Source organism: Peromyscus leucopus, unplaced genomic scaffold (genome assembly GCF_004664715.2).
Source record: "Peromyscus leucopus breed LL Stock unplaced genomic scaffold, UCI_PerLeu_2.1 scaffold_1578, whole genome shotgun sequence".
Lineage (NCBI taxonomy): Eukaryota > Metazoa > Chordata > Mammalia > Rodentia > Cricetidae > Peromyscus > Peromyscus leucopus.
In genome coordinates this window covers 21,796-33,432 of record NW_023504752.1, presented here as the reverse complement: position 1 = coordinate 33,432, position 11,637 = coordinate 21,796, and the positions used below count along the sequence as shown (strand labels likewise).

At 44.1% G+C, this 11,637-nt stretch overlaps 1 long non-coding RNA gene and 1 pseudogene across 2 annotated transcripts; both read left to right on the top strand.

Moving 5' to 3' along the window:
• The first annotated feature begins 271 nt into the window (after positions 1 to 271).
• LOC114689219 lies at positions 272 to 3,431 on the top strand. Of its 2 annotated transcripts, XR_005090599.1 has the most exons (7): positions 272 to 480; positions 986 to 1,073; positions 1,437 to 1,621; positions 2,042 to 2,106; positions 2,469 to 2,666; positions 2,765 to 2,868; positions 3,269 to 3,431. It is a non-coding gene; the product is annotated as an uncharacterized LOC114689219 (long non-coding RNA). The 2 variants fall into 2 exon arrangements; XR_003733873.2 differs by having other exon boundaries at positions 2,042 to 2,666.
• A 2,672-nt stretch (positions 3,432 to 6,103) lies between these two features.
• On the top strand, positions 6,104 to 11,219 carry LOC114689215 (annotated as a pseudogene).
• Positions 11,220 to 11,637: the final 418 nt, after the last annotated feature.

Genomic DNA, 11,637 nt, shown 5'->3' with positions numbered 1-11,637 from the left:
AAGAACAAGGCGTCCTCACAGGAGGTTTTATCTCATCACACCCCAAAGGAGGAAGTTCAGTGCAAAGATGTCAATATACCAGGTGAAAATATCGCCTCATCTCTCCCACAAACCTCACCTCAAGAGGACCTCAGGGGGCAGCCCCACAGTGTGGCTACAGCTGGTTCAAAGAACAAAATGACCTCACAAGATATATCACCCCCATTCTCCAGCAAGGAGGCCCAGGATGAGGTCCCATTGTACAAGAAAAAGACCTCAGCCCATCCTCCCAGAAATACCCCAGGGACACCTCAGTGGCCGGAGGCAGACTGCACCCAGAGCCCCCTTTAGAAAGCGCATTTGGAAGAGCCTACAGAGCAGTATTATAAAAGGCCTAAGAAGTTTGTGTTGCTGCCTACCAACGGAAAAGAGGGAGCGCCTAGGCTGCAACAAAATCCTGCCTGTGAGCTTAAAGGACCACGGAGGCAGCCAAGGTGACAGGTAGGTGGAGAGGCTCCAATGCACTTATGTATCTAGGCCCTTTTTTGAAAATGGTGTTCTTTTCTTTAAAGAAAAAACTATTTACTATATGTGTGTGGAAATTAACTTGCAAGAATCAGTTCTGTCTTTATACCATGTGGGTCGCTAGGGAATGAATTAAGGTCCCCAGGCTTGGGGTCAAGTACCTTTACTCACTACGCTATTTCCTGGACTAAATGATATGCTTTTAAATAAACAGATTGCAGGAATAGGTGATACTATATTATCACACCAGAAAGCAAATCCCACAGTATCCTTCCTGAGAAACTTGACCTAGATGTAGATAGACAGCAGAGGAGAGTGGCCGAGGCTGGGCAAGGATGAGGAGAAGAGTGGGTGAAGAGAGCAATGGGGCAGACGCTCAGGAGGAATCAGACTGAGGGGCCAGCACTGCACAGGGCCAGCACAGCCAAGCAGAAGACCTGCATATTCTCCTAAGAGGCCTCTTTCTTGTGTCTGTTTCAAGTGCTGTTGGAGGCACTGTGCTCCCCGTAAGCTGAAACCAGAGAGTGGAGAGCAGCATGCTGAAGATGCACGCGGCGCAGGAGAGCCAGGTAGGAAGTTTAGAAGCTGTGTTCCTATCACAGGCTGAAACTAGGAGCAAAGGGTTCCTGTGTCTGCAGATGAAGACAGGGGAGGAGGGGGCATGCCACACCCTTCTCAGATCACCTGTACCATGAGAACTGAGAAAGAATTCTGGGAGGTAGGTCTGACAAGACTCATGATCCTCCTGACTCTCCCTTGTAGGTAGGTTCATGATGGCTGGTGGTGCCACAATTGTGCCAGTAAAGTGAAGCACTCTGTGGGACCGGAAGTCCTTTAAACAAGGATCCACGGAGTGCTGTGGTCATTAGGAAACAGGCCTCAGAGGACCTTCCAAGCACAGAGAGATCATCAGTCCAGCTACCTGTCTCCAGGTATACCTATGAGTCATTAGAAGAGACAGCAGCACTGGAAGCAGAGGAGGACTCCAGAGGTCTGCCCAGTTTGTATGTGTTCAAGATGAATATTGCTGACCAGGTTGGAGCCAAAAACAGAGGGACGAGTTTGCATGGAGTGTCCATCTTGTGCTCATTTGGCAAGGTAGAGTGCGTGGGAACAGGTGAGTCCATTATTTATGGTGCAGCTCTCAGCACCATCCTGGCCTACTAGACAGCTTGCTTCCTGTTCCCACCAGATCCAGACACCTTCACACTCACCCCAGCACTATACTGGTGAACCTGCTTGTTGCTTTGCAACCTGAGTCATGTGGATGCACTCTTCTGTACTCTGTATCTGGACAGACACACACACACACACACACACACACACACACACACACACACACACTCCTTCCAATGTACCTCATGCATAGTTGACACTAGTGAAGTTTGCTTGAATGGGAGAGGATTCCCATTCAAGCAAGGTAATTTCATATTCCATGTGATTTCCCTCCTGGAAATGCTCAAATTCCTCTAACTCAGCTTGTTCCTGTCTCTATCCCCAACGCAATCACTTACCACCCTGCTCTACTGCTTCGCAGGAGCCATGTGAAGCCAGCACATGCCATGTGCACATTTTGCCCCAGGGCATCCATTCCTGTGCAAGGTAAGACCCACCAGCTGTGCTTTGAGTGGAAGCAAGGTGAAGTCTGGAGTGTTTGACAGTTGGATTCAGAGATGGAGCTGGTTCTAAGCGTGATCGTGGATAGAATCTGTAGATGGAAAAACAATGGCAACCCCCAGCCTGACAGTGAGGGTGTTCCTCTGGGTGGCTCATGGTCTCCTGCCATATTCCTACCTCCTAAGATAACTCAGAGACACCTAAAGGGATTTAAGGGTCAAATTCACAACCCTCCTTAGGCCCACACTGTAGTATACCCCAAAACCACACCTTAGTACACCCCAAGATACTATTTTCAGCAGTATTTCATACAAAGATCCCAGCTGTTTTCTTCTGACATCCTGTAGGGACATTGCTGTTGCTGAGGCTTTGTGTCCCCAGGCAGCAGGCTGGGAAAGACCTTTGCTGCCTGTGTGACCCTATACTGGGGCTATCTGAGAGACTCCTGGGACCATACTCAGCAAGAGACATTTTCAACTGGATGGTGCTTAGAGCAGGAGATGCCACTCAAGCCCTAACACACTGGATGGAAGGGGGACACACAGGTGACTCTCCTCTGCTCAGGCCATGGGAAGTTATGATTGGTTACAGGGTGATGGACAACTGAGCATTTAGTAATCTTACCAAAATGCCATGTTTTCAGGTCTCCTTGATGGAAGAGGCTTCTTCTGATTGACAGAGAATTTGGGCCAGAAACTTACAAGCAGATGGACTAAGAGCAACAAGAGAAAATGTCTACTGATCCAGGTAGCACACAGGTCCTTGTACTAACTCCTTGTTTTGGTGGAACAGTGTCTGAGGCAACTTGGAGACTTACCTCACTGAGGTAATGCCTCTCTGTCCTGGCAGGAGCCATGTGAGAGTGAGGTGCTGCTCAATCCCCTCTATCTTCTGTATGCAGTCATCTTCTGTTACTGTTCCTTGATCACCTATGCAGGGACACCACTTCTTCATCAGAAATACTGCCAGCTGCAAGGGACAGACATAGAGAACACTGACAGTAATTTGAGGGCGTTTTATAGTGGGCCCCTTTTAGAGAGTGACATCAACCAATACCTAGAGAACTGAACCATAAAGATAGTCTCTAAGGAAAGGTCCTAGACAGTGAGAGCTGAGTGACTGATGACTTTATGCATTGTGCATCCAGGTGAAGATCATCCATTGAAGATATGCTCAGAGCTTGGCATAAGATTGTTCTGCAAAGGTGTTACCAAGAAAGACAGGCACCAGACAAAAAGATATATGGCACAAATATCTGAATAAAGAGACCGTTTTCTTGCTACAATAAATTCCTTTGTATATTTGAAGCACATGCTCTGATGTCCTGATTTATATCTATATGAATATTTTGATGGTGGAATTGGTCAGCATGTCTGTCTTCTGAATGTACCATTTCTCCCTGTGGTGAGAGCAGCACTAATTCTCCATGATGCACTTTGGTCTTCACTCTGTGCATTAGATCTCTGCCCTCTTCCTCCTACATACTGCCTAGTCTACAACCTAGAAACATCTCTCTATCCTGCTATTATCACTAATGGAGAATTTTGTTTTAGGCTCCACATATGAAGTATTTCTCTCTTTTAAGGTTAATTTTTCATACCATAATGTCCTTCAGGTTGGCTCAAGTTGACCATAAGTCTCAGTATCACCCTTTCTTTTTCTGAGACAGTGTCTTGCTATGTAGCCTAGGTTGACCTACAATTCCTGATACTCCCGTTCAGAATCCTGGATACTGGGGTGACAGGTTTGTACCTCCTGAATTATAAGGCCTAACTACATTCTTCTTCAACAGACATGTGGATGTATGGTAGATACATTATTAAAGGATTAGGTTTTGATTCATTTTGAAATACTTCCATTTTTCTCTGCAGTTGTCCTAGCTCAACATCATCAAAAAAGATCCTTATAATTGGGTGTGGAAATGCTCACAAGAGCCCTGACTACTAATCACAAGGCAGTGCCTTTGTGTAGCCTGTAACCTGGTTCCCTCTTCAACTTGTATTTCTGCCCTGCCATTCACATCCTCTTGAGGGGACAGAGCTTCCTTCAAGGGACAAGGGATGATCTGTACTGTCATGTGAACTAGAGACTGAGAGGCTTCCAAAATGACAGAAGTCCTGGCCCCCTACAACCAAACCGCTGTCGGAAGAAACTAAAAGAGCAGCTCAAGTCTCTTCCTGTGGAATCACAGCCAGCATGGGCCATCTAGCAGGGTCTGGTTTTGGTTTTGTAAGGGGTCCTGTACTGTGCTGTATCAGTTCACCCCTTGATGCACGCTGGTTAACTCCATAGCCTGGTTGTCAGGAATAGGTCTCAGATACATGGGGCAGTACAGAGGTCTCTTTGGCATCCTGACCTCCTTTCCTTTGTTATGTCCAGAATGTTGGGATGACTGGATCACAGGGCAGACATGGTTTCACATTTTGAGAAATCTCCACACTGTGTCTCATGATGATTGTATCAATGTGTGCTCTGCCAACAATGTCCAAGGGTGTGTAATTCACACATAGGCAAATATTTTTTTCTTTTGATAATATCCAGACTAGTTCATATGGTGACTTTTTTGAAAACTCATTTATCAATGGTTGGCCATACTTCCTGGATGAATGGATTTAATTCACAAAGTTCTAACCTATGTCTCTACCTTGGTGAGTTTCCTCTACTTTTCTAATAGCAATTTCAGCGTAATCAGGTCTTACATGAAGGTAGTTGGTCCATTTTGAGTTGATTTTTATGCAGGCAGAGAGATAAAGATCTAGTTCACTCTTCCATATCAAATGCCCAGTTGTTTCTAGCACCATTTGAGGTCTACATAGAAAGTTGCAGACCAGTCTGTGCTAAATAGGGAGGCTATATCTATAAATAGATAGATGATAGATGATAGATGATAGATAGATAGATAGATAGATAGATAGATAGATAGATAGATAGATAGATAGATGGGTAGATAGATTGATAGATAGATAGATAGATAGATAGATAGATAGATAGATAGATAGATGGATAGATGGATAGATAGATGGATGAAAGAAAATTCCAAAGGTAGATATAGGAATTTTCCCAGGGCTTGCCCAGAGACGATTCCTCCCAGAGTCAAGGGGAAGACACTATGTCCAGCATGGGGTTATCTGAAGAAAAAGAATCTATTTACATGATGATCTTTTGTCCATTTACTTTATTTCTCTAAGACAAAATTCTGTCTATACAGCTTCAATTCTGTCCTGAACTCAGCTCCTCTCTGTCCCTTCATTTTCTGTCCTCTCAGTTTTAGTAAGCTCTTAAATTCAATCTCAACTTCATCTTAAGTTTCTCCATCCATGCTAATTTCTTCTCTTTCTACTCTGTTGACCTGACCCAATCCTTATTCTCTACAAAAAAAAAAAAAAAAAAAAAAATCCGCCTATCCGCCTTGTTCCTTCTCTCCAACCACGAGACTCTCTGACCAGGAATTCTGCCTTCCCTTCACTCCAACCTGGATCAGCAAAAATCTTTTGTTCTGAGTCAAATGCTCTAGAATGGCATTTGGCCAGTATGGGGAAGGAAAGTCTGAGCTTCAGTTGCAGGAAAAAAGGTTAAGCATCTACAGTTTGCCTGTCTCCTGGGCTCTGTAGAGGTGTTACTTAATAGATCAGCAAAAGGACTGAGAAACTTAACTGTTTGCCATGTGGCCTAGTAGTATATGAGCACACAAGATTTTCATAGCAGAAGAAGACAGCTGGTATATATTAAAGGCTGAATAACACCAAATATTCCCTGATAAATGGCATGCCTCTAGAAAAATACCTTGATCTTTCTATGTATAGCTTTATTATATACAGCTGAATCTCTATAATATATTCTTGTGTCTCACAGCAGGTAGATACCTAGGATTCACTTCAATTTTGTCTGTTCTCTTCCCAATTATCTATTAACTAATCAACAGTAAAGATTCATGAAGATTTCTAGTCCCTCCCATCACCAACCTCATAGTCTGAAGGTAGATTTTTCTTTCGATAAAGAAACAAAAAAAAAGTGGGAAAACATGGCGGAAAACAAAGGCGGCGGTGAGGCAGAGAGCGGCGGCGGGGGCAGTGGCAGCGCGCCGGTAACCGCCGGGGCCGCCGGCCGGTGGCGCAGGAGGCGGAGCCGCCTCTCGCCGCGGTGCTGGTGGAGGAGGAGGAGGAGGAAAGCGGCAGGGCTGGCGCGGAGGGCGGTGCGGCTGGGCCGACGACAGGGGGGGGGGGTGACGGCGGCCTCCTCAGGCTCGGCCCAGGCCGCCTCGGTCCCGCGGCCTCCGTGGGCTCCACGGTTCCTGGGGGCGCGGCATCGACGCCGGCCCCGGCTGCAGCGTCGGCTCCGGCCCCGGCCCCGGGTCCCTCGTCGGGGCCGCCTCTCGGGCCACCAGCCTCGCTCCTGGACACTTGCGCCTTGTATCAGCAGAGCTTGCAGAGCCGGCGTGAGGCGGAGCCCAAGCTGCTCCCCTGCCTGCACTCCTTCTGCCTGCGCTGTCTGCTGGAGCCTGAGCGCCAGCTCAGCGTGCCCATCCCCGGGGCAGCAACGGCGACGTCCAGCAAGTTGGTGTAATACGGTGTCCAGTATGCCGTCAAGAATGCAGACAGATAGATCTTGTGGATAATTATTTTGTGAAAGACACATCTGAAGCTCCTAGCAGTTCTGATGAGAAGTCAGAACAGGTTTGCACTAGTTGTGAAGACAATGCAAGTGCAGTTGGTTTTTGTGTAGAATGTGGAGAGTGGCTATGTAAGACATGCATTGAAGCCCATCAGAGAGTAAGATTCACTAAAGATCATCTAATCAGGAAAAAAGAAGATGTCTCAGAGTCTGTTGGAGCATCTGGTCAGCGCCCTGTGTTTTGTCCTGTACATAAACAAGAACAGTTGAAACTGTTCTGTGAGACATGTGATAGACTGACGTGTAGAGACTGTCAGCTATTGGAGCACAAAGAACATAGGTATCAGTTTTTGGAAGAAGCTTTTCAAAATCAGAAAGGTGCAATTGAAAATCTGTTGGCTAAGCTTCTTGAAAAGAAGAATTACGTTCACTTTGCCGCTACACAAGTGCAAAATAGGATTAAAGAAGTGAATGAGACTAACAAACGAGTAGAACAGGAAATTAAAGTGGCCATTTTCACCCTTATCAATGAAATTAATAAGAAAGGAAAATCTCTCCTACAGCAGCTAGAGAATGTTACAAAAGAAAGACAAATGAAACTCCTGCAGCAGCAGAATGATATCACAGGCCTTTCCCGGCAGGTGAAGCACGTCATGAACTTTACCAACTGGGCCATTGCAAGTGGCAGCAGCACAGCACTGCTGTATAGCAAGCGGCTGATTACTTTTCAGTTACGTCATATTTTGAAAGCACGATGTGATCCTGTTCCTGCTGCCAATGGAGCAATCCGTTTCCATTGTGATCCCACCTTCCGGGCTAAAAATGTAGTGAATTTAGGTAATCTAGTAATAGAGAGTAAGCCAGCTCCTGGTTATACTCCTAATGTTGTAGTTGGGCAAGTTCCTCCAGGTACAAACCACATTAGTAAAACCCCGGGACAGATTAACTTAGCACAGCTTCGACTCCAGCACATGCAGCAACAAGTGTACGCACAGAAACATCAGCAGTTACAGCAGATGAGAATGCAGCAACCTCCAGCTCCCGTACCAACAACAACCACAACAACGCAACAGCATCCTAGGCAAACAGCACCCCAGATGTTACAGCAACAGCCTCCAAGATTGATCAGTGTGCAAACAATGCAAAGAGGCAACATGAACTGTGGAGCATTTCAAGCCCATCAGATGAGACTGGCTCAGAATGCTGCTAGAATCCCAGGGATCCCCAGGCACAGCGGCCCTCAGTACTCCATGCTGCAGCCCCACCTCCAAAGACAACACTCAAACCCAGGGCACGCTGGACCCTTTCCTGTTGTATCAGCACACAACCCAATCAACCCAACAAGCCCTACCACAGCAACTATGGCAAATGCAAACCGAGGTCCCACCAGCCCATCTGTTACAGCAATAGAACTAATTCCCTCCGTCACCAACCCAGAAAACCTTCCATCGTTGCCAGACATTCCACCTATACAGTTGGAAGATGCTGGCTCAAGTAGTTTAGATAATCTACTGAGTAGATATATCTCAGGCAGTCATCTACCCCCACAGCCTACAAGTACCATGAATCCTTCCCCAGGACCCTCTGCGTTATCACCCGGATCTTCAGGCTTATCCAATTCTCACACACCTGTGAGACCCCCTAGTACATCTAGCACTGGCAGTCGAGGCAGCTGTGGATCGTCAGGAAGAACTGCTGAGAAAAATCATAGTTTCAAATCTGACCAGGTGAAGGTTAAGCAAGAACCTGGGACTGAGGAAGAGATATGCAGCTTTTCAGGAGCTGTGAAACAAGAGAAGACAGAGGATGGCAGGAGGAGTGCCTGCATGTTGAGCAGTCCTGAAAGTAGTTTGACACCACCTCTTTCAACTAACCTCCATCTAGAGAGTGAGCTGGATACATTAACAGGCCTGGAGAACCACGTGAAAACTGAACCTACAGATATGAATGAAAGCTGCAAACAGTCAGGACTCAGTAGCCTAGTTAATGGAAAGTCTCCAGTTCGAAACCTCATGCACAGGTCAGCAAGGGTTGGAGGAGATGGCAATAGCAAAGATGACGACCCAAATGAAGACTGGTGTGCCGTCTGCCAGAATGGAGGGGATCTTTTATGCTGTGAAAAATGTCCGAAGGTCTTTCATCTTACTTGTCATGTTCCAACACTTCTCAGCTTTCCAAGTGGAGGCTGGATATGCACATTTTGCAGAGATATTGGGAAGCCAGAAGTGGAATACGATTGTGATAATATGCAACACAGTAAGAAGGGGAAAACTGCACAGGGCTTGAGCCCTGTGGACCAAAGGAAATGTGAACGTCTCCTGCTTTACCTCTATTGCCATGAATTAAGTATTGAATTCCAGGAGCCCGTTCCTGTTTCGATACCGAACTACTATAAAATTATAAAGAAACCAATGGATTTATCGACGGTGAAAAAGAAGCTTCAGAAAAAACATTCCCAGCATTACCAAATTCCAGATGATTTTGTGGCTGATGTCCGTTTGATCTTCAAGAACTGTGAAAGGTTTAATGAAATGATGAAAGTTGTTCAAGTTTATGCAGACACACAAGAGATTAATTTGAAGGCTGATTCAGAAGTAGCTCAGGCAGGGAAAGCAGTTGCATTGTACTTTGAAGATAAACTCTCAGAGATCTACTCAGACAGGACCTTCGCTCCTTTGCCAGAGTTTGAGCAGGAAGAGGATGATGGTGATGTAACGGAAGACTCTGATGAAGACTTTGTACAGCCTCGCAGAAAGCGCCTAAAGTCAGATGAGAGACCGGTGCATATAAAGTAAAGTGACGTGGACTTAAATCGGTCATTTTTAAAAAGAAAGAAATAACAGAAGAAGGAAACAAAACAAACTGCCCTTTTATTTAAGTGTTACTGGAATATCCTGTGTACAGTGGGTACCTCCTTAAGAAGCTGGTAGCTTTCATACAGTATTAGATTGAAATAATGGACACAGAAAATGTTCTTGTCACGAAATGGGGAGAGAATGCTGCAACTTTACGAACAAAGTCAGAAGTGAATGAGAGTGAGGATTTGTTACAAATGAAGATGGTTTTCTGGCTGTTAAAAACTTAAATGATCATGTGCGTTAATTGCTGCAGGATACTGAGTCAAGCCTATGAGGCTTATGTTGCATCATGTGTCTCTGCTAGAGCACACAGTTACTCAAACAACTTATAAGCCTCCCCCTACACAGACACAAATGGGTTGTTTTCTGGTTAAAAATCGAGTAAGTCAGATTCCACTTGAATGGCACTAAAGATGCATTGAATCATGCCACTGTATTTTCTCTCATTTGGATCTATTGGGCCTTAGTTTTTAACTTGGTTTAAAGAACCCTATAGTAGTTTTATTTTCTACTTAGATGTAGGATCTATAAGAACATAACCATTGATCATCTGGTCAACTTCAGTGGTGTACTGAAATGAATATGATAAAACTTCAGAAGTGGATCATACAGATTTATGGACGTCATTTCCAGAAAATCCTTCTAAACAATTACACGTACTGGTCAAATCATCCGATCATACAGTTACTCCCTCAAAAGGCAGAACATTTATTTCAGAATTTTCTGTACATGTCAATTAGATTGAGAAGGTGACAACTGACTCTCACCCAGTCTTTCTTTGTACCAGTTTCCAGTAGACCACTATTGGTAAACAGAAATCTGTCAGCTACCAAATGTGTACAATTTTCTGTATTTCACTTTGTCTTATTTGTAAATAGTGAGCTCAGACTTCTGGCAGATCAGCAACATTTGCTGAGCCTGTTTTTTAAGCTAATGTGTATTCTTACTAATGTTCCTATCAAGAATGGATTTGTAATATATGCTGTCTATTTCTAATGTTCACATTCATATTTTGAGGTTCTATCTTATTTTAATAGAGAACAGACTTCTCAAAAAAAATCTTCAGAAGCAGCTTATTATTGAAATATCAAAATATTGAAATAAACCCGGTGGGGTTAGATTACTCATCTGTCCACCAAGTGGGACATGTGCATGGACTGGGGGCTTTAAATGACTTCCAAGAGACCTGTAAGTAAATCCTGAGAACGAGCCAATCCCCACTTGAATGGTAATTGGAATAAACCCAACTTGATTTACTACCTGAGGACAGGAGTAGGACCTGAAGCAGATAGACCATCTTGATCTGGTGTATTTTTCTCCTCTTCGTTGTGATGCTCAAATCAAGTGTGCTCTAGACTGTGTGCGCATCTCCGTTGGATTAAAAGTTGTAGTCCTACTTTTGTATGGACACAGTAGAATTATAAAGTGACCAAAGTAGAATCAACATCAGAAACGTTTCAGGTGTCAGCAGATGTGTGGAAAATCATTTGCCTCTTAAAAAAAATCAGTTTAAGCAGTTCAGACTGTAGACTTCCTCAGAAAACTATTTGACGTAATTGTCGAAGAAGTGAATATTTTTAGTGTGCATTGAATCAAATAAAGTGCTCTAAAGAAATTAAAAAAAAAAAAGAAAGAAACAAAAAAAGTGAACATCTTGTTTGTAAATGGGTATCTAGTAGCTAGTGGTAAACTTGAAATGGTAGAATTCTTTAAAGCCTAATTCTAGGTAGCCTTAAGAAAATGTATCTTAATTATTTTTGAACCTGTATTCACCTTATTTTTTTTTTCAAATATCTTAAGTTATATTTTCTTTTTCAGAGCTGCTTCTTATTTGGGGCTACTTTTTTTTTTTTTTAATTGAGGCGTAATTCATAAAAGGGTATATTGTTTTGATGAGACTTTTTACAACTGTGGCTGGATGTCTTTCTTTAGTCTTCCAAGAAGGGCCATTTTACTTTTTTAGAGTTACTTTTTAAAGTCATGAGATCAACAACTTGGACTACTATGCATGTAAGTGCTAATGCAAAGTAAAGCCCAAGTTGACCTC